Below are 22,363 nucleotides of genomic sequence, written 5' to 3'. Positions count from 1 at the left end.
GGAAGCTCCCCATAAGCAGAACTCTCTGGCATTCAAGAGGTCCCAGATCCTTATCCTTTTTTACAGCAGCACTGGTCTGGATTAGAAACATTCCTTGCTTTGAAGGAGAAGCCAGGATTTCACCCATAGTCCAACATTTAATTGTTTAAATATATTGGGACAAACTTAGCCCTGGCATGAGAGACATCTGCCTCCTATTGACTTTGTGCAATCCTGAAATTTGTCCCTATTTTCAATAAATAATTCTTCTAGATCAATTCCAGTTCTCACCTTCCTGTGACTCTGTTGTTCTTTCCAGTTCTCATCCTCAAAGTCACAGTGGGTTCTTATATAAATTATTTCCCATATCTATTGCCACCATTAGAGAGCTCTTAGAATATGTGCCTGAGAGGCATTATGTTTACATTCATTATTTCTTGGCCATTTTAGAGACCGTCTGGCTTCCATCCATTTAGGGAAAGTTTCTGGGTTCTGGCCTCTGGCTGGATTCTATGAACATATTTAGAATGACTCCCTCTGCTGCTATAGGATAACAAATGGGTACCCTCCTGTGGTTCAGATGTACCAGGTGAACAAATATAACAGTCTGTCTTTTTCTTTTATTGCTTGTGCTCTATGGAAATGGAAAAAAAATTCGACACTCCTGTTTCTATAAAAAGCATTTCCCAGAAGCGTTTGAACAATAACCAAGGCCACTGCTGAATGTCAAGTGTAATAAAAATTACAGCTTTCATCATTTTCACCACAATCACTCAATTTTTTGTAAACTTCTGGACTCACAATTGAACACTTATCAAGCTGTCTTTAGGCCACTTTCCCTCACCCCCACTCCAGTGCTTATTGGGTTGAATTTACCATTTCAGAAAAATCACCAGAGTCTGAGCTTAAAGTCTAGGTGCTGAGAAAAAGGTGGGCCTTTCATAATGACAATTCTGGGCTTTAATATTCACTTAGGGCCATTTACCCACACAGTTAGGAAGGGAGCAGATGGACCTAAGCTGTAGCCAAAAGTGCCCTTGAGGCTGCATGGAAGAGAAAATCATCTTTGTGGTGTCTTTCTATAACAATATGCCACTCCACCTGCTGCTGTGCACCAGCTGAACATGTCTAACACAACATGTGAAAAATGTGGATGTGACCATAGGAACAGTGGACAGAAGAGTCAGGTACATTATGTTCAATCTAAATAGCAGGTTTCCTTTTTAAACCTATGGAGCCTATGTTTAAATTTACCACAAAATAAGAATTAACTTCCATTACATTCCCTGTAAAACCAGTTGCCTTCAGGGGGCCAATGGCGGCACAGCAATGTAGCTGTGCTGCTATTTCTGGGGTGCTGCTGATTGCCGTATCAAGGCAGCATGGTTACGTGCACATGGCCTGAGATCAGAGGCATCTAGTATTTGCTCTGAATGGGACTTCTATCCTATGTGTGGATTTTAGGCCGCACCTCCTGCTCATTCTGCACTGCTACTCATTCCAAATTATTCCAGAGAGATGAACTAAATTCCTTCAGGAGCTGTTAAGTTTTCACAGAAAGTTCTCTTCTCTTCCACAGCTATTTAACATAGAAGGGGACAATATGCCCCTTAAATATTGACCTTCAGATTTTTAAATTTCTGAGCATCTACTGTTTACACATGTAAATTTATCACTGGTCTCTCCCATCACACACGGTAGCTGAAGATAGAGTATGGAAGAGCTTACCACAGGTTCTTTTTCTTTAGAGATAAAGTGGATGCATCATGCCTGACAGTTAGGAAGCTGTTTAGTTCTCTGTGCTACACAGTGAATGTAGCATTTGCTACCTTTGCTACAAAGGAGAAGGGGATGAAAAAATATGGAAGAAATTAGAGTGAAACTCAGAACAACTTTGGGATAGATGGAACCTTCAGGCTTAGCTATGAGTAAGAGGCACCATTTAGCTGCATTGCCCCTGGATGACACTTGGAGTCACAATTTCTCCTCTACTTCACTCTTGTTCTTTGGAGGAGGGGAAGAGGGAAGGGGAGAAATCATTAATTAAAAAGGGGCAGATTATTTCCTGCTTTGTGTCCAGCCAGTTCTGTAGGCCAAATTGTGGTGGTTAGATGTTGCTTGTGATTATTAGAACTGATTATTAGAGCACTGACTGTTGGGAGTCTGAAAGGACAGAAAACAGGAAGGATGGGAGAGGAGTTGAGGAGGCAGAGGAGCTGTAGCAGCAGCTTGGTAAAGAGGTTTCCACTTTAAAAATAAAGTCCTGTTGAAGTTTATTAGTACTTTGCCTGGTTGATACAACATTTTGGCGATGAGGATGGATCTTCTGCCTCTGAACCCACCTGCACCCTTTCTGCAAAGCCCAGGTGAGCCTCCAATTGCTTTTACTGCCTGGATCCATATGTTTGAGACTTATCTGCTTGCAATCAGTGCTACAGAGATTTCTGAAGTAAGAAAGCGTGCTCTGTTAATCCACTGCCTTGGAGCAGAAGGGCAGCATATATTTTACACTTTTCCCCTTGCAGATGATAAATATGAGACTGCACTCACTGCATTTTTGTGCCAAAAGTGAATATAGTATGTGACAGTGTACCCCATAAGGCTTTATGAGGTGTGCTTATATATGTATGATATAACTGGAATAGGGTTTCGATACATATGCCACGTAACATATCTATGTAAAGGTTATGATCTACTGGTTATGTTCATCCTAGTTGTATGCAGGTACCATTTGTGTGTTCAGAGTTATGAACATTGGCTGTATAATTGCTTGATTTCTAAGTAGCCTTAGTTAGAACATTTGTTCACTCCTTGGGAAAAGAATGTGCTCAATCAGGAAGCATTTAACAGACAAAAGAGCTTGGAAGACTCCAATCCACATAAGAAGTCTACCTGAGGACATCCAAGGTAGCATGTGGGTAATGACTGCTGCCTGCAGGGCCTGAGTCATGCATGGGCATGTGACTTGCCCATGTGATTCCAAATCTCCATTTTGTGACTGGATTCTACACAGGGTGAGGAGGGGGTCTCCACCCTCAAGAGAGAGTCTATTTAAACACCTGGGAGACCCCTCTATAAGGGTCCTGAGCTGGCTAAAGAAGGAGCCTCTCCACGCCTCCCAGGATACTTAAGGGAAACTGGAACAAAGGACAGTGGTGCAAGGGGTGTGAGTGATTGCTGGACCCAAGCTAAAAGGAGATTAGCCTGTAAAAGGGAGCATTCTGGAACTGGTGAGGAACTTATCTGTATTTAATTTGATTAGAGATAGATTTGCGCATTTTATTTTATTTTGCTTGGTGACTTACTTTGTTCTGTCCGTTACTACTTTGAACCACTTAAATTCTATTTTCTATATTTATTAAAAGCATTTTTTACTTTTTAATTAACTCAGAGTATGTATTAATACCTGGGGGAGCAAACAACTGTGCATATCTCTCTATCAGTGTTATAGAGGGCAAACAATTTATTAGTTTATCCTGCATAAGCTTTATGCAGGGTAAAATGGATTTATTTGGGTTTAGACCCCATTGGGAGTTGGACATCTGGGTGCTAAAGACAAGCACACTTCTGTGAGCTGTTTTCAGGTAAACCTGCAGCTTTGGGGCAGGTGATTCAGACTCTGGGTCTTTGTTGAAGTAGACAAGAGTGTCTGGCTCGGCAAGACGGGGTGCTGAAGTCCCGAGCTGGCAGGGAAAACAGAGACAGAAGTAGTCTTGGCACATCAGTTGGCAGCTCCCAGGGGGGTTTCTGTGATCCAATCCATCACATAGTAGCTAATCGCTACAGATTTCGCCAGTGTGAGCAGAAACCAAGGGAGACTATAATGCAGTATATTGCTTCCCTGAGGAGTCTGATTGTAACTTGTGACTTTGGGAATATGGCAGATGAGATGATTAGAGACCAGCTCATTGAGAAAACAACCATGCTTCATATAAGAGAACGCTTACTTCTAGAACCACAACTTACACTAGAAAAAGCAATAACCATTGCTACTTAGATTGAGCCAGCTACAGCTAAAGCCAAATAAAGCTATTGTGATTGATAGCCATCCTCTTCCTCACACAGAAGAAGTATTTGCAGAACTCCATGGAGCAAAGATGTTTTCTACTCTTTATTTGCAGAGCGCATACCACCAGGTTATGTTGCATGAAGATAGCAGAGACCTCACAGCATTTATTACACACGAGGGACTATTTCGTTTTAAACGTGTTCCATACTGTCTCACATCAGCCCCAAGTGCCTTCCAAAAAATGATGTCATTGATTCTGAAGAATCAACATGGAGTTCAGTGCTATTTGGATGATATTATCGTGTTTGGAAATACTACTGAGGAGCATGACAATAACCTGCAGTCTGTCCTAAACTGCATCAGCAAAGCAGGCCTCAAGCTCAATAGGTCCAAATGCAAATTTAGACAAACTGAACTCTCCTTTCTGGGGCATACAATTTCACAGGCTGGACTAAAACCTGATCCAGATCATATCCTGGCAATTTCAAATGCTCCTCCTCCAACAGACTTGCAAACCTTACGTTCCTTCTTGGGTCTTACCTCCTGGTATGCAAAATTCATTCCCAATTATGCTTCTGTCATTGAACTGTTATGAGAATTACTACAGAGAAGTTCAACCTTAGTGTGGACAACGTATGCACAAGCTTGTTTCGAAACAGTGAAAGACTTGATTGTACATAGTCCAGTACTTGCACTATTCAGCCCTGCATTGCCCACAATTGTAACTGATGCTTCTGATTATGGACTTGGGGCTGTCCTCACACAACTTCATGAGGACAACACAGAGAGGACTGTTGCATTTGCTTCAAGGACACTAAGTAATGCTGAGAGAAAATATTCTACAGTTGAAAAACAAGCACTTGTGTCTGGGCTACTGAAAAATGGAGAACTTACCTGTGGGGCCGCACGTTTAAGTTGAGCACAGACCACAGCCCTTTGACAATGTTGCTTACCACGAAAGGACTGGGATATCCTATTGCTTGATGATCTGGAAGACTACTCTCTTTCAATTATGAACTGGAATATAAGCCTGGAAACAAAAATGTGGTAGCTGATTGCCTTTCTTGCCTGCCTTTGCCTTCACCAGATGATCCAATGGAGGATGAGGATGTAGTAGTTGCGCTTATTACAAGCACTCTTACTGCACTTACAAGGGAACAATTTCAAGCTGCTTGTTCAGCGTGTCCAATTCAACAAAAACAATGGGAATTTCTGACAAAGAGATGGCCCTTGACCCATTTTTGCTGCCCTTTTTTAGAGTTCGGGATGAACTTTCTTTGCTCGATGGCTGTGGCTATGAGGTACACACCGGCTACTTGTGCCAGAAGAATTACTGTCAAAACTCATACACCTGGCACACGATACTCATCAAGGAATTGTCAGAACCAAACAATGACTATGGGATTCATATTGGTGGCCAGGGATGGACTCTCAGACTGAAGCACTCACAAAATCCTGTGTCACTTCATAGAATCATAGAATCTCAGGGTTGGAAGGGACCTCAGGAGGTCATCTAGTCCAACCCCCTGCTCAAAGCAGGACCAAACCCAACTAAATCATCCCAGCCAGGGCTTTGTCAAGCCTGACCTTAAAAACCTCTAAGGAAGGAGATTCCACTACCTCCCTAGGTAACCCATTCCAGTTCTTCACCACCCTACTAGTGAAAAAGTTTTTCCTAATATCCAACCTAAACCTCCCCCTCTGCAACTTGAGACCATTACTCCTTGTTCTGTCATCTTCTACCACTGAGAACAGTCTAGGTCCATCCTCTTTGGAACCCCCTTTCAGGTAGTTGAAAGCAGCTATCAAATCCCCCCTCATTCTTCTCTTCTGCAGACTAAACAATCCCAGTTCCCTCAGCCTCTCCTCGTAAGTCATGTGCTCCAGCCCCCTAATCATTTTTGTTGCCCTCCGCTGGACTCTCTCCAATTTATCCACATCCTTCTTGTAGTGTGGGGCCCAAAACTGGACACAGTACTCCAAATGAGGCCTCACCAGTGCTGAGTAGAGGGGAATGATCACATCCCTTGATCTGCTGGAAATGCCCCTACTTATACAACCCAAAATGCCATTAGCCTTCTTGGCAACAAGGGCACACTGTTGACTCATATTCAGATTTTCGTCCACCGTAACCCCTAGGTCCTTTTCTGCAGAACTGCTACCCAGCCATTCGGTCCCTAGTCTGTAGCAGTGCATGGGATTCTTCCGTCCTACGTGCAGGACTCTGCACTTGTCCTTGTTGAACCTCATCATATTTCTTTTGGCCCAATCCTCTAATTTGTCTAGGTCCCTCTGTATCCTATCCCTACCCTCCAGTGTATCAACCACTCCTCCCAGTTTAGTGTCATCTGCAAACTTGCTAAGGGTGCAGTCCACACCATCCTCCAGATCGTTAATGAAGATATTGAACAAAACCGGCCCCAGCACCGACCCTTGGGGCACTCCACTTGATACCGGCTGCCAACTAGACTTGCCAAATGCATGATAAGACAGCAGTGACATGTACCCCTCCATTACAGCCTGTTCCTCTTCCTGAATCTGCATGGGAAAAAGTGGTGATTGACATTGTAGGACCCTTTGATACTGCTCCAATTGACTGTCGTTATGCCATCACTTTAATAGACTATTTCAGTAAATGGACGGAGGTAGCATTTACATCGCAAATCTCTTCTGCTACAGTAATTAAGTTCCTCTCTTCAGTTTTTAGGAGGGAAGGTAACCCCAAAGAACTGGTTTCAGATTTACTTCCCTGGAGTTTGAAACTTTTCTAGCAGAGAGGAACATTTTACACAGAAGGTCATCCCTATATTACCCTCAAGACAATGGGGAAATTGAACAGTTTAACAGAAGTTTGAAAGAGAGTTTGCAAACGGCTAAACTGGAAGGGCGATTGTGGATACCCTTCACTACTGATTTCTTGCAAGCATATTGGGCTACACGACATGCCACAATGCAAAGATCCCCTGCAGAGTTACTTCATGGGAAATAGATGAATACTAAACTGAACATTGCTGGATTGTTAAAGGCATGACCTGAGGCCCCAACAGAGGATGTTGTGAGAAAAACAGTTGAACAGAACCAAGCAAAGTATAAGGCTTTCATAGACAAGCGGCGGAGTGCTAAGGAACCAAAGTTTGAGTGCGGTTCCTTCATTAGAATACAAAAACCTGGAATTTTACGCTAAGAGGACCATAAATTCACAGCTCTTCTTAAAATCATAGAGAAGAAGGGACCTTACACCTATCGACTTTCTGATGGGCGGGTATGGAATGCTTCTTATCTTGCACCTGCCTATGCACCAAGAGGAGATTATGCCAACACCCAGTCTGTATTGGATGACTTCACCGTAGTATCAACACAAGACATTGCATTGGAACCGGGGCTTGAGAGACAGCCTGTCAGACCCAGACAACCACCTGTCTGGATTAGAGACTATGTTATGTAGTATCTACAGTGTTTTCAGTGTAATATTTCAGCCAATAGTATATTGTTTCCTATTTGTTCCTGTGGTTAGAACAACAATGTTTATTTTAATTGGGAGAGTTTCTTAAGAGAGGAGGGAATGTGATGTTTAGATGTTGCTTGTGATTATTAGAACTGGGAGCACTGGCTTTTGGGCGTCTGAAAGGACAGGAAACAGGAAGGAGGGGGGAGGAGTTGAGGAGGCAGAGTGAGAGTTACAGAGGGTGCAGCAGCAGCTTGGTAAAGAGGTTTCCACTTTAAAAATAAAGTCCTGTTGAAGTTTGTTAGTACCTTGCTTGGTTGAGACAACAGAAACGTGGAGGGGTGATGGTAGTGGAGGTCGACCAAGGCTCTGCTCGCTCAACAGTGCTTCCCACCATCCATATGCTTGCAAGAAGGCATGTGTGGGAGCAGCAGCAGCAGCACTGGACCTGCACTCTGCACAGACCCAGAACTGGGATGGGAGCAGCCATAATGTAGCCTCCTAGGGGAAGGGGGAGCCTTATTCCCCTGTATGGTCATGTTAGGACTAGTCAAAATCCAACTCTTTGTGATTAGTCCCATCACTGAGGAAGTGGAGGGCTCTTTTTGGAGTTGATGAAGTAAGGAAAAGCCCATGTTAGAATGCTATTTTCAGAAAAAGTAACATTGAAAAAGGAGGTTAGATAGATGAAAAAGGAGAAAGGAGGAAGTGGGGGTCGGGGGAAGTAGGGAAAAGGACAGAGAGGGAGAGGAAAAAGCAATGTGCATTCTGAAAAAATACCAGAGCAGTATTTTATCTTGCATTTTATGTCAGTCTCTGTGTAATGGCACAGTCATTGGGATGCCCTTCAGTGTCATTGACACACTGCAGCATCTGCAAATCAAGTAGTGAACTCGGCTGTGTTTTACATGAAGAAAAGTAAAATGTGAGCTAACTAGATTTGCATTATCAGTGAAACTATATTATTCAGCAAGAGAGTGAAGGGGAATGGCAACAGACGTTTCATGGCTTTTCATTCACGCCCTGTGAGCTATATCTCCTTGGTAATTTTCTCTTTAATAGAGGCAACCTGAAGGTGGTGGCAAGGGGAGAAAGAGTCTCTCCAGTGAATGCGACTGCCTTAAATATTTTACAGATCATAGCTCAATTTCCTTTTTTAAAAATCATGATAGAAATATTTTCTTTTATGTCTATACTACAGATAAGGTTACATGTAGACTTCTATTATAATCTTCTCTGTTCACTGGCTTATAACTTTCTCAGTTATTCTTCTTTTGGTTTGACCATTTCCATTCATGGCCTCTGCCCAAAGTTGAGTTTTTAAGGACAGTTTGACCATAATTTGTTTAACTGTTTTCAAGTTTCTGGTGGAGAAAGATCTGTGATAGTTTTAAAGCTGAAAAAGTTTATGACTTTTTTTTTTGCTCATTAATAACTAAAACCAATGCTACACAAACATATTGGCCCCAGTTCTAAACTGGTCCAGTTTATTGGTAAGATGAATGTCAACAGGAAGGAAAGTAAGGTCACAGAGATGAAGCTGGCTTAATGCACTAAAATGTTTGAGATGTTCTGATAAAAATATGTTAAATTAAAAGGGCATTTATTGAACCCTATCTTTACAATAGCAGGTCTATTATTGACTGTTGCCAATAAACTATTCCCACACATCTTGAGTGATTAAGGCAATCAAAATGCGTGATCTTCAGGACACGAAGGTGGTTTGGTTGCAGCACGGGCAGAGTTCATAGCTTAAAGTCTCTGAATTTGCAAGCACACGTTGTCACACTTGTTCATTACTATGTTCCAGATTTAACATCTTTCCCTTTGATTCTTTTCTCATCAGTCTCATTGGTTTTTGTTTGGTCGGCTGAGTTTGTTGTTCCTTTCTCACTCTCCTTAGCTTTGTTGCTGGATTTTCTTCTAGTTCAGGTCTAATGAGCTTTGTTAACAGTTTGCATTTTTTTTTGGGGCATCCTCTTCCCTGTCCTTTCTTTCTACCCATGTGGTAGCCCTTGATTCATTCACTTTTGAGAATTATAGGTAGCAAATTCAAATCCATACAAGCACATTGAGCACTATCTCAGACCATGTCGGTGACAATCTTGATGATTATGTCACATCCATACAGGCCACCACAGTTGGGATGCCAAAGTGTCACCAGACAACACACCTAGATGACTAAAGTGGGCTGATCTGAAGCTGTGTGATGAATGTATTACTAAACAATACCTTGGCTTCTTTGAGATGGCCATCCTAGAGGGCCCTTAAAAGCTCCAAGAAACATGCAAATATTGTGTGGTGGGTGCAGTGTAGTTACCTGTTGTATGGTTAGATGAAAAATACTCTTTTAAAAATAAAGGGAAATATTTTAATTTTAAATTCCTCTTTTTTTAAAAAAATCCTCAATTTGAAGGCTCTGAGTTTTGGGGGCTTATAAATTAATCTCTCATTCTACTTGTGTTGTGTTTCAATTCTTGGTAAAACTTTTTTTTTTCCTCAAAAGCTCATATTGATTAGTAACTCTCTAATCTTTAGATATTCCAAATCCTGTAGTCACATTTACAATATATAGAGTCATATTGTATTCAGTAGTAAGGAACATATATTATAGCCCTAATGTATCCTAACTGTGTTTTGCTAAATATTTTTCTGCCAAATGACTTTGTACAAAATTCACCAAGTTAAGTCATCACAAATTCATATGGATTTCTTGGTAATATATTTTTCTGATTTTACCTGTTTATAAAAAAGGTGCTTTTTAATATCACCGTTCCAAGTGAATAGTTGCTGTAGTTGCCACATGAATGTTGTAAGATTGTAAATATGAGGTGTGTGTTCTACAGGTTTTAATGAGAAGAGGGTTGTTCATGACACAGCTTCTCTTAAAATGTGGTCCACAATATAAAGTTAATAGGGGTGATACTGTGTTGCACATTTTCAGCACAATGACATGTCAGGGTTCCACACTCATTGCCCAATCTCCATTCTTTCTAGCTATTTTAGAGTTAATGTGAAACATAATTTGCCGGTCATTATTATCCTGGTAAAATATGTGTGGCAACATTGTATGTAAAATTATAAGATTCCACTCTATGGTGTTACTAAGGCATGTTCTAAGTCTGGGGAGTGGCCAAACCCCAGTGCCTCAGAGATAAAGAGCAAACTAAAGCCTCAGTCAGATGTAGACGAGATCAACTGGCCATTACCAGCTAAATCATTCCTTGGCAGGAAGCGGAATGTGGGCGAAAAATCTACCTTTTAGCAAAGAAACAGCATGGGATTCCTGTCCATACAGACTTTGTCTCCTGAATCTCAGTAGGCGATACCTCTCAAAGGAGGGAGAGGACTATAAAAAGAAAGGGGAGAGACACCCCTTCCACCTCACTTTCTCTCTGTCCATTGATGCCCTGCATCAGAAGGAACAAAGGAGACAGCCATTATACAGGAGAAGGGGTCCTGGCCTAAGAAGTTTGCCCATTAAAACTGTGGAGAGCATGTGGTGAGAAAAAACTTTACTTTGAATTTAACATAGTTAAATAGTTTGGTAAGTTAAGTTAGCGATTAGATGTGTTTTGTCTTTATTTTTCTTGTAACCATTTCTGACTTTTATGGATCATTACTGGTATTCATTTAAAATCTGCATCTCTGCAGTTAATAAATGTGTTTTATTGTTTTAGCTTAACCAGTGTGTTTGAATTGAAGTGTTAGGGAAATGCCATTTGAGATCACAGAATTTGTGCATATCATTTCTATTAATAAATGATAGACTTCATATATGAGCTTGTATTGCCAGGAGAGGGCTGGGCAGTACAAGACACACATTTCTGTGGGGAAATCTGGGACTGGGAATGTACTGGGGTCACCCTGCAGTGTAATTCAGGCTGGTAAAAGCCTGGGTGTGACTGGAAGGTTGCAATTGTACACTGATGTAGCTGAGAGTGACTTACATGCTAGAGGCTGTTTGTGAGCAGTCCAGGAGTGGAGGCAACAACAGTAAAGCAGTGTAAAGGCAGCCCAGGTTAGAGGGTAGGGGTGACACAGTTACTCACTAGTTTAGATTGTACCCTGGGTATGTCAGACTGACCACAAGTGATTTTTGTGCAGCGTGAATGCTGATTTTGTTTTTAGCGAGACCATCAGTTGTTGCTGATTTGCCGCTACTATAATTTGGAACGCTGTTGACAACTCCTCTAATGTTTATTGAGAGTATCACTAAATATGGTGTTTTTTCTTGAAGCTCCAGCTCTTAGAGTTGTATAATTATATGAGCATCTCACCTTTCAGAGATCTCCTAAAATAATTTATGATATAATAATATTAAATATTTATATTTTTGCTTTTTATCATCACATCACTTTACAGACATTACCTAAATGCTCTGTATAGCATCATTGTGAAGTAGGCAAGTATTTGCACCATTTTACACAAGGGGAAACTAAGGCAGAGAAGTTAAGTGACCTTCCCAAAGGCACAGAAGGAGTGTTTCAGACATTTGGTTAGAATTTCAAGAGTTCCTTACTTCCAGTCCCATGATCAGACTCCTAAATCACACCTGAATGCAGATGTAACTAACAAGGAAGTAAACCAGGTAATAATTAAATAGTTATTGGAACAGAGGGACTGGATCCAGGGTCTCCCACATGGGTGCCCAAATCACTGCACTACAAAGTCATTTTTTCTCTCTGGCCTGGTGACTCTTTTGTTATTTATCCACAGTGCAACAGCTTCAAGAGGAAAGATTGAGGGAGCCCCACATGCAAATATTCCATAGTTAGAGCACTCTCCTGAGAGATGGGAAACCCAGGTTCAAATCCTTTCTACCGCACTCTGACAGAGAAGGGGGTATTGAACCTGGGTTTCCCACATCCCAGACAAGTACTCTGACCACTGGGCTAAAAGTTATAAGGTGGGCAGCATCGCTTCCTCCAACTGGATTTTGAATGAGACCCAGTGTGGTAGACATGCTCAAAGGCCACCTACCGGATCAGCTCTGCAAATCACTAGGTAGCCAGATGACTATCTTCTTCCAGTTTATGATCACTCTGGGGATTAGACCTGAGATAGGCATCCAGATGGCTAGAATGGGACAGCAGATTGCATGCCCAGCGGCAGAAATATAGGTGACTAGTGAAATTTTACACTGAAAACATAGGTCCCAAGTGAGTTTAGGCACCTACAGGGTTCACTGGGAGTTTTGTGGATCACAGTGGAGCCAAAAGTGGGACTTAGGTGCCTAAACTCGAGATATAAGTGCTGAAATCTGGAGTTTAGGCACTTAAATACCTATGTGGATCTAGGCCAAAAGACAACTTTTTACTATTACATTAGGGAAGTTGCTGGAAACATGAGACTATTCTTTAAGGTACAATATGGTTTTTGCCACAGACTTTCAAAGTCAGTAAAATGGTCACATACTACTTTTTAAAATCACTAAACTGCTGAATTTTCAAGTAGTATACAGCCCTCCATTGATTTCAGTGGAAGTTAGGAGCCTAAATACCTTTGAGCATCTAGGGGTATGTCTACACTACAAGACTCAAATCAACTTAATTCAAATTTGTGGAATCGACCTTATGAAGTCGAAGTTGTGTATCCACACTAAATACACTAGTTCGACTGTGTGAGTCCACAGTAACGGGGCCAGCATTGACTTTGGAAGCGGTGCACTGTGGGAAGCTATCCCACAGTTCCCGCACTCCCCGCTGCCTATTGGAATTCTGGGATTTCCCCCCAATGCATGCTGGGGGGAAAAATGTGTCGAGGGTGGTTTTGGGTAACTGTCATCATTGAACCGTCAATCACGCCCTCCCTCCCTCCCTCCCTGAAAGCGCCTGCGGGCAATCTGTTCGTGCACTTTTCTGCTCAGTGACAGCGCGGGCGCCACAGCACTTTGAGCACGGATCCCGCTGCAGTTATGGCCGTTGTCAACTCCTCGCACCTTATCGTCCACCTCTTCCACAGTCAGCTGCTGAGAAATAGGGCTACTTTTCAATGGTGCTGCGAGCACTGGTGGACCATGGGGGACGTTTTACCAACATCAACGTCGGGTGGCCAGGCAAAGTTCATGACGTGCGTGTTTTCAGGAACTCTGGTCTGTTTAGACGCCTGCAGGAAGGTAGTTTCTTCCCGGACCACAAAATAAGTCTTGGGGATGTGCAGATGCCTATAGTGATCCTCGGGACCCAGCCTACCCGCTAATGCCCTGGCTCGTGAAGCTCTGTGCAGGCGCCTTGCACAGCGACAAGGAACTCTTCAAGTACCAGCGAGCAGTGAGCAGCGTGACCTGTGACTGTTCAGTTTCTTTACAGAGAAGCTGAACCTGCCCCTGTTTCTTTACCAAGTTACTGTTGACTAGCATCTGCAGTTACATACCCCGCCCACCCCGCTTCCCAAACTTCCAACACACGTTTAAAAATAAAATACATGTTCCACTGTAACTTTACAAAGGTTTCTTTATTGATGACTTTGCGTTACAGGGTTGAAACTGGGACACGGACTGTGCTGGGTAGGGTGTGCAGTGATGTAAAGACCGCCTGTAAACTCGAGGAATGACAGGCTCCTGCTCCCAGAGCGGTCTGCAGTGCCGGACTGGATGTTTCAACGGAGCCTGCCATCCCTCCTTTTGGGACTCTGTGTGCAGGGGCTATGTGGCCTTTTGGGGAGGACGGATACAGATTCCTCTGCTGCGTGGCTCTGTGGTCCAGGACAGGGACCGTTGCATGAGATCTGTAACCCCCCTCCCCCGCTACAAAGTCACGTACCCCCCCACCCACACAGAACCTGCAAACCACCTCCCATACCGACCAGGGTGCCTACTGACTGCAGTGTGTGTGTGACCTGCTGCTGATCCTGCCCCCATGTCTGTACCCTGGTAAAGGTGATTGTCCTGTCCAATTACCAACCCCCTTCCCCCCCTTCAAACACAGTCTCCTCTAAAAGAACATGACGGAAACAGTAATTAACAGAAAAGTATTTTTTATTATCAACTAGACAGTTAGGGGATGAAACTGGGATGGGGGCTTGGGTGAGGCGGGAAGGAAAGGACTTCTCAAAATTTAGGGTATGAGAGCTTTTGGGTACTTGAGCACTCTGCTGGGGTGCAGTGACAGTTTTCACGGCCTCTGGTGCCCCTCCTTCTGGTTATTTTGGGTGAGGGGGGTATGGGACTTTGTGGCGGGGGAGGGCGGTTGCAGATACACTGCAGGGGGGCTCTGTCCTCCTGCCTGAGGTCCTGCAGAACATGCACAAGGCACCGGAGCATGTCCGTTTGCTCCCTCATTAGTCCAAGCAGCGTTTGAGTCGCCTGCTTGTCTTCCTCACGCCACCTCTCCTCCCGTTCGCTGTGTGAGCGCTGGTACAGAAAGAGGTCTCCTCCACTGGCTCTGCTGGTCCGGAGCACCCCATAAGTTCAGCGAACATCTCGTCCCATGTCTTTTCTTTCGCCTAATCTTTGCCAGCCTCTGTGAGGGGATGCTGTGGCAGGTCTGGAGACAGTCAAAGCTGTGTGATGGGAAAAAGGGAGTGAATTCCTTGAAAAGATACATTTTTGCGAACAATGAACACAGTCTAGTCTGTCTCTGTGAATTCTGGGTTGAGATCCCAGTGCCTGATGGGGCAAAAACCATTTTCGCGGGTGGTTCTGGGTAAATGTCGTCAGTCATCCCTTCCTCTGGGAAAGCTACAGCAGACAATCATTTCAAGCCCGTTTTCCCTGGATTGCCCTGGCAGATGCCACAGCGTGGAAACCATGGAGCCTATTTTGCCTTTTGTGCCTGTCACCGTATGTGTACTAGATGCCGCTGACAGAGGCGGTCCAGCAGCGCTACACAGCAGCATGCTTTTGCTTTTGCATGACAGCAGAGATGGTTACCAGCCATACTGTACCATCTACCATACCATAAATTGGTAATAAGATGGTCATGGTTACCAGTCCTTTTGCACTGCACCATTTGCTGCTGTCATAAGTGCCCCTGGCTGCTCTTAGCCAGAAAATTGGGAATGACTCCCTGAGTCAATCCCTCCTTTTTGGTATCTAAAAATAGAATCAGTCCTGCCTAGAATATGGGCAAATGTACTAGAGAACCACTGTATCAGAGAAGCAGAGAGCACAGCTGCTCTGTGTCAGATCCTGCAAAGATTATGAGCTGTATGCTATTCACAGGGGGTGCTCCTGCAACAACCCCACCTGTTCATTCCATTCTTCCCCCAGCCTTCCTGGGCTACCATAGCATTGTCCCCCCACTTGTGTGATGAAGTAATAAAGAATGCAGGAATAAGACACAGTGACTTGTTAGTGAGAAATGAGTGGAAGGCAGCCTCCAGTTGCTATGACAGTCCAGATAGGACATTAAGGAGTGTGGAGGAGAGGAGCCCAGCATCCTGCTGCTAGTCCAGGGGCAATTGAATCTTTTCTTTACACATGAAGGGTGGGGGCTGATGAAGCTCAGCCCCCTGTTGCTATGATGAAGACGGTTATCAACCATACTGCACCATCTACCATGAAAAATTAGGTGCACCTGACATTGGGGGACCTGACAGATGCTAGTCGGCATGGTTACCAGTCCTTTTGCACTGCACCACGTGCCAAAAAGCTCATGATGATGAGAACGGATACCAGTCATATTGCACCATCAGCCACCCATAGCGGGGGAGGTGGGAGCAAGGATGTTGGTGTTGAGTGCTGCAGCATCGCATCTATCTGCAGCATTCAGTAAAGATACGGTGACATGTAAAAGAGTCAACAGAGGATTGTTTTCCCTTTCACTTCTGGGGGTGGGGGGGGTGCGTAAATTGCCGAGCTATGCCCTGACCCACCGCGGACACTGTGTTTGACCCTAGAAGCATTTGGAGCTCAGCCAAGAATGCAAATGCTTTTCGGAGACAGCAGGAACTGTGGGATACCTTGCATCCTCAGTCCCCCCTCCCTCCATGAGCGTCCATTTGATTCTTTGGCTTTCCGTTACGCTTGTCACGCAGCAGCGTGCTGAGTCTCTGCTATGCCGTCTGTCCGGAGATTTTTTAAAAATACTTTGGATTAGGCGTAACATTACAGTAATTCCCCTAATTAGATGCAGGAGTCTCCGAGCGAGATCACCCTGAGGACGGTCACTGAAGGAGATAGAGAGCGCATGCTGCGTGAAAGCCAGCACAAACCAGGGCCCTATGCAGCCGTGCTCGGAGAGGCAATACTCCCTGAGTACCTCATGAAAGCCTCGCGCGGAAAAGTGTGCTACCACGGAGCACCCAATAAGGCAGCTCTTCCCAGGAACCTCCTGCGGAGGCTTTTCGATTACCTCCAGGAGAGCTTCGTGGAGATCTCCCAGGAGGATTTCTGTTCTATCCCCATATATAGAGAGACCTCCTTTTCACATACTTCAGATTCCTGTTATATTAAGAATAAAAGTTTACATGGTTAAAGCACTTACCGACTGCTCCTTCCCCTGATTCAGGATCCGGGTTAATGGCCGGGGAGGGTTGGTAGGGGATCTCCGTGATGGTGATGAAGAGATCCTGGCTGTAAACCAGCGCGCTGTCGCCTGCCTCGTCCTCCACAAACCCTTCCTCATCTTCCAACATCGCCGAGGAACTGGCCGTCGACACTGTCCCATCGTCAGAGTCTATGGTCACTGGTGGGGCAGTGGTGGGCGTCCGTTTGCCGCTTTGATTTTTTGGTAGCCTTGTCTGGGGTCCTTGATTTTCACGCGGCGCTGCGTTGCATCCCGGCTGTATCCTCTGTCTCTCATGGCTTTGGAGACCTTCTCGTAGGTCTTTGCATTCCGTTTTTGGAGCACAGCCCAGCACAGACTCCTCGCCCCACACACCGATCAGATCCAAGAGTTCCCGGTCAGTCTATGCTGGGTCCCTCTTTCTATTCAGAGATTACATGAACTCCTCTGCTGGAGAGCTCTGCATTGCTGCCGGTGCTGCTGAGCTTGCCCCGATGTCCAACCACAAAATGAGATTCTAACTGTCCAGACAGGAAAAAGAATTCAAATTTTCCCGGGACTTTTCCTGTGTGGCTGGTCAGAGCATCCAAGCTCGGACTGCTGTCCAGAGCGTCAACAGAGTGGTGCAGGGTGGGATAGCTCCCGGAGCTACTAAGTTCGATTTGCATCCACACCTAGCCTAATTCGACATAGCCATGTAACTAAAGAGCCCTCTAGGCCGAATTAAATGGCTTCCTGGTGTGGTTAATAAATTCGAATTAAAGTCCTAGTGTAGACCAGGCCTAGGCCTTATTGCTTTGTGTTACCAAGTGAGTAATGCGTTTGTGAGTAAGAGGTACTTGTTCTCTTTCTTTTTTAGTAGCAAATGAATTGTAGAGTTATATTTGACTTTGTACTGTCTCAACAGAGGATTTTTTTAGATTAAAATAAAAACAAAATAATGCATCCAATCATGAACTAATTAGCTAACTGAATTCCTTTTTACCCTTTTAATAACAGTCCATCTAGGAGAAAACATTTGTGGACTGAATTTGTCATGATGGCTTGGAAATAGCAACTGAATCAATATTAATATAAGATAGAGCCACAGGGTAAAGTACCAGTATCATAAAAGTACTGATATCAATTAAATGTATAACCAATATAGGGATGAAGCAGTAATTATGCAAGATGAGTGTACTAGCAATACATTTGAAATCTATAAATAGCTGGGAATAGAAACAAATATGGCCACAATTTTGCAAAGGAATCTGCCAATGCAGACCTTTACACCCACAAAGAGTCCTATGGATCCATATCATACTCTGGTCTCTTATGTGCCTGCATGGCAAATACTTTTGTAGGTGAAAGACTTGTGATTGCTCCAAATGGGGTAAAAGTATCATATCTATAACTTAAACTAGTAAAGGTCTTTTGGGCTGAATGGAAGTGCAGTAGTTAATTCACTGCATGGTGCTATAGGACACCTAGACTTAAGAGTACTTGCTTTTTGATGCAACTCCATGCATTAATATTCTTAAGAAGATGAACTGTTTTCTTGGTCTTCTTATAACTCTATAATTTGTCTTCAACTTCCAAAGCAGTTGTGAAATTTCAGTAGAACATGTTCAGCTCTGAAAGGGCTGAAGATGTTAAGGAAGAGCAAAATAGATATTTAAACATTTTAAACTCATCCACCGTCAGGTACCAAGAGCATTCAGTCTTGGTTGAGGCAAACATGTAACTTCTATGACTCCTCTTCCCAAAAACAATTTATCTACAACATATAGGGGTGAATAAGACAGTAGCTCTCTGGGATTTCAAAATTCAGCACTGATCCAAACCCCTGGTAATTCACTGATTACATAAGGCTGACTGTTGGCCTTGGGCAAATTGGTTTACTATGTGGCTGAATGGGAGACCCTTTTTTGGTGTTAACTCCCCTTGGGCTGAGAGTGAGGTTGGAACCTGGGACTTTGAGCATAAATGTCTGCCTCTTGAGCCAAAGGATTAAGCTATCTACCAGAGAGCAGTAGTAGACTTCTAAACCTTTGTCACGGGGACCCCTGTGTGTTACTCTTGTCTATAGAGGATATGATAATATTTTTTACCTTAGAGCACATTGATATTACTAACAGACAAAAGCAAGAGATTTTTTTCCCCAAATAATCTCTGAGCTTCTTAGAAATATGCTTCTCAGAGCTCCAAAACTCCCTGCAAAGGAAGTTACATTTTATTAACCTTGTAATTTTTCTTCAATGCAATTATAAATGAATTCTTAACTCTTTTTTGCAAAGTCTACCTAATCTAAATATATTTCACATGTAAAAGAAGTCAGAATTATAAAATAAATAAATAATGGAGATATACCTATCTCCTAGAACTGGAAAGGACCTTGAAAGGTCATTGAGTCCTGCCCCCTGCCTTCACTAGCAGGACCAAGTACTGATTTTGTCCCAGATCCCTAAGTGGCCCCCTCAAGGATTGAACTCACAATCCTCTAGGTTTAACAGACCAATGCTCAAACCACTGAGCTATGCCTCCCCTCTGAAAAAGAACAGTTTAAAGTATATAAAATTGAAAGAGAAGAGTTTAAAGTATATAAAAACATGGTATCTCTTTAAAAAGTTTTGTGCTCTTATGATCAGAAAAGTTAGTGTTTAAAAAAACCCAATGCCCTTTTCTTCTTCCAGTATGAAGTCTGAGTCATATCTGTTATGAAGATTTCAAAGACTGCTGGGCTCTCTCAGTTATAGGAAGTTGACTAGCTTCATCAAAGCCTGCTGGCTCTGCTGCTTATCTCTTACAGACTTTAGAAAATATGCAGAGCTGCACTAGAGCTTTAGTCCTGTAGAGTTTCAAGCGCTCTTTCTGCAGCATTTTTTTGCTCAGCTGGACTTATGCAGCCATTCCTAAGCTTTGCAGAGCTGGAGTTCTCTGGTTCTGTAGAACTTAGAATGCCTGTGTGACTGGATACTCAGTCAAACCTTGTGGGAAACATCTTACTTTTGGATAAAGAATTTCAGGTAAATGAATTTGGATAATCTTGCTTTGTCTTGATTGTAAGACCTGGCTGGGGACATGGCCTGTTTTTTTTTAATATATGAGTACTGCACACCTGAGAGCATAATGTTGCCTCTTAAAAACAAATAATATAAATAATAAATAGATAATAATTATCTTTTGAACAGAGGTTTTTCAAGAGCCTCTCAGTTAATGAATATTTATGAAGTGCTTTGAGATCCATGGATGAAAGTTGATCTGTAAATGCAACATGTAGTTATTACTTCATATGATGGCTTTGATTACACTTTTTATCATCAGGAAGATTAGTTTAGAGAAAAGTCAGTAGGTTCTGGAAACCTGTTTATATCTAATTAAATAGGCAGCCTAGGATCTGAGGGTCTGAATGGCTCAGGCCACTAGTGATGGCCCTAGAATCTTTCCTGTCTAGGTCCTCCATTTAAATCAAGCTAAGTCAGTAGAGATTGAGAGTCCTCACTATTAGTATAAGATCTGGCTGCTCAGTGGAATATATTAAATGGATTGGTGGTGTCAATCCTGCTTCTTACGGGCAGGTTTCCTCATTACAAAAATTACCATAAGTGGAACCAATTAGAATCCTCTAATTAGTATTGTAACATATGTTAAAAATACCCCTTTTTTCCTTAATGAAGACCAGGCCTGTGGCAGTCTTAGCAGAGAGGAAGAAGGTTGAACAGACATCACAGTGCTTTGTGCTTCTTTTAAAGTAATCTAGGAGGACAACCTTTGTTACTAGAATTCCTAGATCTGGTCTACAACTATGTCAGTTAAGGGTGTAATTCCTTGTCGATAAGAGTTATACTAGTATAACACTTAGTATGGAGGTAGTTATACCAGTATAGATATACTTATATCCATAAAGCTTACTCTCCTTCCCCCACCCCCAATACAGGAATAATCTATACCAGTATACACTAAAGGTGGTTGGGAATTTACTGATCAAATACTTTTTGCTGAAAAATGTCAATTAGTCAAAACCACTTGGAGGTTTGTACTAATTTAATTATGCTGGTATAGTGAAAATGGGGCAACTTGTGTGTGTAGATAAGGCTCATTTGAGTTCAAACGTAAGGCTGACAAGACAAAACACACAAAAAAAGTCTCTCTTCCCAGCAGCGAGGGAGTTGTTCAGAAGGGTGTAGGGTAAACACACTAAAGATTAATGCTAATGACAGGAGAACATTTATTTTAATAAGTACAGAAGCTGAATTACCTTCTCACCTATGGGCTGTGTCTATATTAGTTCTTTTCTTTTAGAATTTCCTACCATTGCTACCAGTAATATAGCTTCACCAGGGTTAGTAATGGTGAGAGTGCTAGTGTAGACTAGGTGTTGTTTTCTAACCACTATGTGGCCCAAAACATTTCAGATTTCATGCACTGATGCTGCAGTGCTTAAAAAATTGGTAGTTGCAGGCACCTGGTATCTACTGTTGCTACCATCAGTGGAGATTCAAGATGGTAAGGAATTTTAAGAAAAAAGGCAAATTTAGATGCAGTTATAGAGGATGTGGTCCCTGCTAGAGTTGTGCATTCTGCTTCCACAAGAACCCAAGTATCTCATTGTTTGTCTGCGTGTTTTTCACTGGCCTTTTTAGTTTCTCTTTTTCCTCAGAGAACTATTTATTTGGCAAAAATAAAGCTAAATCTAGTCTTCTCATGATACTTCTGCCATCTGGGAATGGACATTTCATGAGAGATCATACCTTGCAGTATTTCAACCCCATAATTGGCTCTGAGATGTCAAAGAGCCTATGAAACCAAACACAAAGAGAAATAGGACAAATCCTTGAAACACAAAGGACAAATAGGACTTCTGGCCAAGCTTGCCCGCTCAACATTTTTCATGCACACTAAATTTGCTTAAAAAAACCCCAAACCATAAATAAGAAATTAGATTTATCAGGGGCTGTAGGATGTCTTCAGCCAAAAATCCAGAGGTAAGCAGTACAATTTTAAAATCAATAGGTTATAAGATGTATCTATTGAGCCAGTGAAGTTCACAGAAATCTGGGGGGTGGGGAAGAGGAAGAATTAGTTTTTTAAACCATCTAAGAGACAAGCAGGTATATTTTGTTTCTAGTTGAAGGGAACAGAGAAAAATATGTAGCAGCACAGCAAGAAGAAAATTACAGCAGTCAAAATGTGACATTAAAAACAGCTGAATCAGAAGCTTAATGTTTTGATACACAACTGCTAAAATATATAGGGTATTCTACAAAGGGAGAATTGCCTCTCAGAAAAAAGTCTTTATAGTTTCTCATGCACAAATGTTTCAAAGCTGCTTTTGCTCTTTTAAAGGAGCACAATTTATTGTCATGTCATAGATAATCTGAAAACGAAACTTTCTTCTTGATGTCTAATTCTCTGTTCTTTCCATTTAGCTCCCTCCTTGTGGGTGGTATACCATACAATATTAGCATGCTTTAAATCACACATTTTAGCCATGTTTTGTTG

Source organism: Mauremys reevesii, linkage group 6, assembly GCF_016161935.1.
Source record: "Mauremys reevesii isolate NIE-2019 linkage group 6, ASM1616193v1, whole genome shotgun sequence".
Taxonomy (NCBI): domain Eukaryota; kingdom Metazoa; phylum Chordata; order Testudines; family Geoemydidae; genus Mauremys; species Mauremys reevesii.
The sequence above is the reverse complement of the archived record's forward strand: the minus strand, read 5'-3'. Positions refer to the sequence as shown.